At 37.6% G+C, this 6,715-nt stretch overlaps 1 pseudogene; it reads left to right on the plus strand.

The window, feature by feature from the left end:
• The first annotated feature begins 226 nt into the window (after window positions 1–226).
• On the plus strand, window positions 227–6,503 carry LOC149172775 (PRA1 family protein B3 pseudogene; annotated as a pseudogene).
• The last annotated feature ends 212 nt before the right edge of the window (window positions 6,504–6,715 follow it).

Genomic DNA, 6,715 nt, shown 5'->3' on the forward strand with positions numbered 1-6,715 from the left:
ATATGGAAATCTTCTTTGACCAAATCATATTCAAGATATAAATATTTCAAATTACAATATTCTTTAGAAACTACAAGACGGGTTGTGACACTTAGACATTCATGACCACATACATAAATGGAGTCATCATAATAAAAATGATGATTTCCCAAGACTATATATCTATTAGGAAAATTATGTTCATTTGATTGACTATTGAGATGAATAGGTTCCAAATCAACCAAGAATGAAAGATAACCATCTTGACAAGGAGGATACTAAGAATGGGAAGGAAGATAAAAGAAATCTTGCAAGGGATCATGAAAAAGATATGATAGAGCATTGGGTATGTGTTATATTCTCTCCATGACTTGTCCCATGTGTTGCGTCTAGCATGGAGGGAGGGTCATAGGAGGGGGGTGGTAGCCCCCACTCTCGGGAGATATGCAAGGGGTAGGGGAAGTGCCCTAGGAAATTTCTATTTTTTTATGTGGACCCAATAATATTTTGGACAACCCAAGGATGGGGGGAAGACCCAAAGATGGTGGGTGGAGATATCCATGGTTCTGTGCATGGGTTTTGTATATGGTATTCAGCATGATGATTTTTTTCCCTTGGTATTTTGTAGATCTGGTCAATGGACCTATGATTATGTTCTAAGACACCGTTAATGGATTGGGTTTTATGAATTATTTGGCGTGTATATATATATCTATATATATATATATATATATATATATATATATATATATATATATGTATGTATTGTAGCATTGAAAGGAACATAGTGAGAAATCAGTCTTATAGTCTCAATTTTGGGATCTAGGGAAAAATATCTATGTATATTTGTTTTATGTTCTTTCCATTCTTTATTTTTTTTGTTTAAAGAATTCATTTGTAGGTAGTTTATGTATAGGGTTAAAACCTATTTTTGGTATCAAGGTTGTTTCAGATTTAATGGAATGCCTTTCCTACTAAAGGGTTTTTCTCGGGCCTATGGTAGACCATGTTCAATGGGATATTTACGGGATCGGTTCTTATGGTGAAAGAATATGGTGAAAAATGGAAATATAGAGATCAAAAAATTTAATGGTCAGAGTTTTGAGTTGTGGAAGCTTAAGATGGAGGATTTGTTGGTGTATAAAGATCAGTGTATCATGGTAGTCTTGGCACTAACCCAATGAAAATCTCAGCAAACGACTACGCAAAGTTGGCTTGGAATGAAAAGAGCACAATATGGTTGTGTATCTCATATTTAGTATTGTTAAATGTATCAAAGAAAACTATGGTGAAGGCTTTGTGGGACAAGTTAGGGTATTTGTACAAATCTAAGCTCCATTGAAGAAATTTCTCCTACGGAAAAAGTTGTATAACCTAAGGATGAGTGATGGAGAATTGGTAATAGAGCATCTGAATTCCTTTAATATTGTGGTAAGCCAATTTTTATCTATTGATATGAAAATTTAAGATGAATATAATTGCATCAATTTTTTGTGCTCTCTACCAAATTTGTGGGAGAGCCTAGTTGTTGCTATAGGTAGCAATACAACTATCTTGAATTTTGATGAAATAGTGTCATCCTTTTCATGAGATGGGATGAGATGGAAAAATATGAATATGCCTTGTCTGTATGAGGATGCTCCCAAAACATAAATAAAAATAATTCCTTGAGTGGGAGATCTAAATCTCCTATAAAAGCTATAATGGTGTGCTGGAAATGTGAAAATGAAGGGCACTACAAAAAGGACTATAGATCTAAATCTCCTAAGAAAGGAAATGTATCTAATGATTCTCCTTCTGCAGAGGAAAAAACTCCCTCAGATTAAGGTGGGGATATGTACTTTTATTCTTCTTCAAGTACACATGTAGATCATGATGCATGGTTGATTGACTTAGGTGCATCATTTCACTTCACTCCTAATAGGGAGTGGTTTTTTGAGTATGTGAAATATGATGGTGGTAATGTCCCCTTAAAGGATGTTAGGAAGGAAAGAGTAATTGTATGTGGAAAAGTCTAGCTGAAGTTGCAAGGTGGAAGGATTAGAACAATTTTCCATGTACTGGATATTCCTGCATTGGCTGAAAATATGATTTCTATAAGAAAGATGGATGATGTAGGTGTCAAATTAGTGGTCTAGAATGATACCTGTAAGGTGGTTTGGGGAGCACTGAAATTGATGCAGGGATTTTGGTTTTGCACTTTGTAAAATCCTCTGGGAAGCACTACTATTGATGGGTGCAACAGTTCTATGGTTCGTGAAAGTGGAACAGAAAACCTAGTGGTCTCTAGAGAAAATACCATTGGAATCAAAGGTTTGGACACATTGGAGATAAGGGCCTTTGAATACTGCATGGTAATGGTATGGTAGAAGGCATGTCTAATTACTCTCTAGATTTAAATTTCTGTGAACATTATGTATATGGGAAGCATAATCGAGTGAGTTTTCCCTCTAGTGCTAAGAGGACAAAAGGGATATTAGAGTTTGTGCACAATGATGTGTTTGGACATGTTTTAGTTCCATCATTGGGTAATTCTATGTAATATGTATAATTTATAGATGACATGTCAAGGAGTACATGCATACAATTCCTCAGGAATAAATTTGAAATACTTGATAGGTTTAAAGAGTATAAGGCTCTCGTGAAAAATCATACAAAGAAGAAGATCAAGGTGTTGAGGACAAATAATGGTGGAGAGTTTTACAAGAAGGAATCAGAAGAGTTATGCAAGAAGTGTGGTATAGCATGACAAAAAACTACTCTATACACACCTCAGAAAAGTGGAGTTATAGAAAGAATAGATAGGATATTGATGGAAAAGGCAAGAAGCATGCTCTGTCGTGTTGGGTTATGACATGAATGTTTGATAGAGACAGTGAAGATTACATGTTACTTTGTTAATAGATCAATTTCATCAACATTGGAGGATAAGACACCACATGAGGTATGGATTGGTAAGCAGCACTCTCTTTCACATATGAGGGTATTTGGATGTGATGCATATATACATGTTCCAAAAGATAAAAGAACCAAGTTGGATAGTAAATTTGAAAGGTGCATCTTTATTGGCTATAAGGATGGTTGAAAAGGTTATATTATTTGGAACACAGAAACAAGGAAAGTTATGTACAACTGAGATGTGGTGTTTAGAGAGGTGAAAGATGTCATTAAACATGAATTCCTACCACAGGAAACTGAGAAGATATATTTTGATCTAAAGGAGGAAGAGCAAGAAGCAAACACTACAACAAAACAAGAATTAGAAGAGAAAGAGCCACAAACTCTAGTTTTGAGAAGATTAGTTAAAGAGAGAAGGAAGCAAAAAGGGTATAGTCAATTTGTTTTCTGCTCGAATTTTTCTTTGTCTATTACTGATTATCATACCAAAATTATATGGGAGGTAGTAGATTCAAAGGATGAAAAACATTGGAAAGAGGCCATGTTTGGTTAAATGGCATCTTTGGACAAAAATGAGGCTTTGGAACTTGTGAAATTGGTGGCTGGAAGGAAACCCATTGGAAGAAAATGGGTATTTAAGAAGAAGATGAATGAATAAGGGAAGGTGGAGAAATACAAAGCTCAACTGGTAGAAAAAGGTTATTCTCAGGAGAAAGGAATTGATTTTGGTGATTTATTTTCTCCTATTGCCAAGCTATCTTTGATTAGACTACTTTTATCTGTTGTTGGTGCATTTGATTTTGAGGTAGAACAGATGAATGTGAAGACACCATTTCTTCATGGGGATATGGAAGAAGAGATATATATGAAGAAACCTATTATACTTGTGGTGAAGGATAAGAAATAAGTTGTATGCATATTTAAAACGTCTTTATATGGGTTAAAAAAATGACCAAAGATGTGGTATTAGAAAATTGATACACATATACAAGCACTTGGCTTTACAAGGCGCAAAGCATATCACTATGTGTATTTTAAATTTATTGATGCCTATGTAATTTATTTTCTTTTGTATGTGGATGATATGTTGCTGACTATAAATTACGAAGGAATTATTGAGGAATTGAAGACCCAATTGTCCTCCAAATTTGATATCAAGGATCTTGGTGCTGAAAACTATATTTTAGGCATGGGAATTAAATAAGATCAGTCAAAGAGGAAGCTCTTGTATAAAACAGAGGAAGTATGTCGAGAAATATTTCAGAAGTTTAATATACATGATGGTAAACAAATGAGGCTTCATATTCCTTTATGTGTAAATTTATCTACTGAATAGTCTCCCAAGACACAAGAAGAGAAAGAGGACATGTCAAGTGTTCCATAGACATGTGCAGTTCGTAGCCTGATGTATGCAATGGTTTGTACTACAAAAATATTACACATGTAATGGGAGTATTGAGTAGCTTTATGCCAAAACCAGAGAAGGATCATTTTACAACAGTGATGTGGGTTTTCAGATATTTGCATGGCACTAGTGATCATGGCCTACGTTATTAAGGAAGACAGAGATCTACAAGTAGGTATATCTCTAGCCTATTTGGTGGAGTAGTGAGTTGGATGAGCAAGAGAAAATCTATAGTGGCACTTTCAATTACAGAGGCATAATACATGACAACCACTCATGTAAGAAAGGAAGTCATTTGGTTGCACATATTGTGTTCAAGTATGGGTTTGGTAAAGCGATCTACAAGGATAGACTATAATAGCCAATGTTCAATTTTCTTGACAAAGAACCTTGCTTATCATTCAAAATTAAGCACATTGATGTTAAATATTACTTTGTAAGAGAAATATTTGAGGAAAAAAAAGTGTTTATAGTAAAGGTGAACTTTGAAGAATGTTTTAGAAGCATTGACAAAGTCTGTGAGCACTGAGAAGTTTTATTGGTGTAGAGAAAAATGGGCTTAATTTGTAGGCCTGGACCAATGGAAAATCTATTGTGACCCCGTGTGTGGAAATAAAACAAGTGGGAGAACATTAGCTATATGTTATATTCTTTCCATGACTTGCCCCAAGTGTTGTGCATTGTGTTAGGCATAATGGGGGGGTCACGAGGGGGGGGGGGGGTGCTGGTTAGCCCCTCCTGTCGGGGAGTACGCAGGGTAGTTGTAGCCACCCTACACTTGTTTGAGGAAGTGTCCCTAGATTTTTTTTTTGTATGCAAACCCAAGGATGGGGGGTAGACCCAAAGATGATGGGTAGACCTACTCATGATTTTTAGCATGATGGCATTCTTCCCATCATGTTTTGTAGATCTAGTCAAGGGAACTGTGATTCTGTTCTAATACAAAGTTAACAAATTGGCTGTTAGGTAAACTTGACTCGGGATAGAGTCAAAGTTGACCAGGTTAAACAGTGATTGTTTTGGGGCACATGGTATTGTGCACCCATAGTATTCTGCCCATGGTATTATATGTAATGGAGCTTATAAAAGGCTGGAAGGACTTCATTGTAAAGCAAGGCCTGGAGGTGAGCGGTGAAGGCTCACTTGGTCGGATTGGCCAGGGTTTGGGCCAATGTTAATGAAATATCATTAGGTTGGGTTTTTCCTTGGATTTGCGGTTTTCCCAAATAAACATGTGTGTTTATGTGTTTATGGTTGTTGTTGGTTATTTTTATATTTTTCATCTCAGTAAATCTCAATATTAATTTATGTTCTCTGGTAAATTTCTTAACAATTGGTATCAGAGCCAAATGTTGGCTTCAAAGGGACGCTTTTGTTGCCAAGGGTTTTATTGGCCTGGTGAATGAAAGAAATTTGATTCGCTGCACTCATGGAGATCTCGATCTAAATATTTGAAGCGCAAGTGGCTGAAGAGTAGATCCATCACATGGCAAGGCGAGCTCAAAAGGAGGGCGAAGAAATTCTTGCCAATTTGGGCTGATCAGAAGAAGTCATCTCTGCAGAAGAGGCCTGAAGCTCCACGGCGATCACAGGTCTAATAGTTGTGGAATGATATTGAGGATCGAGGGTTGGAGATGGTGGATCGGAGCACCTTGACGGAGCCAAAGTCACTGGCGGAGGCGAGCAGTAGGATCCGCAAGAACTGGACGTATTTCTGCGTCAATTACCTACTGCTTCTCTGTGGGGTGTTGGCCTTTAGCCTCGTTTCGCACCCTGTATCATTGTTCCTCCTTGTCACTCTGCTGGGGGGCTGGATATTCCTTTATCTTCTCAGGACAGAGCCCCTAGTGCTACTCAACAGGACCTACAGCGACAGGGAGGTTCTCGGGATCATGACGGTGCTCACCATTGTTGTCGTGTTTCTGACGAACGTTGGGTCATTGCTCATCTCGGCTCTTATGGTTGGATTGGGGATCGTTTGCGCGCATGGTGCATTTAGGGTTCCTGAAGATCTGTTTTTGGATGAGCAGGAGCCGGCGGTCAGATTCTTGTCCTTCCTCAGTGGTGGTGGATCCCAGCCCCTGGTGGTTAGCCATGTTTGAGAGTAGTCTTCTGACTTGTTTGGCGACTTAAGTGGAGTTGAGCTACCGAGGCTGCAAAGCAGAGCATTGGTGCTTTGGACTTAACTGGATACAAGTGACATGGTATTTTTTGTAGTTTGAAAAAAAAATAAAAAATTAATGAAGTCAAAATTATTGCATGTAAATGGGCATACTACTGTAAGACCTAGTAAGGCATGTGTACCCCTAGATAATCACCAGTAAAGTCTGGTTAGACCTAGATGATAGGGGGGATTTTGGGTTAACAATACCCCATGTAAAAAAACTCTGAGGGGGGTAAGGGCTAGAGTGAGTGGGATTGTCTCACTAAGCA

The sequence above is a fragment of the Pinus tabuliformis genome, chromosome 4_2 (assembly GCF_031772625.1).
Source record: "Pinus tabuliformis cultivar Carrire ecotype Pingquan chromosome 4_2, CPIR1, whole genome shotgun sequence".
In the NCBI taxonomy this organism is placed as follows: Eukaryota; Viridiplantae; Streptophyta; class Pinopsida; order Pinales; family Pinaceae; genus Pinus; species Pinus tabuliformis.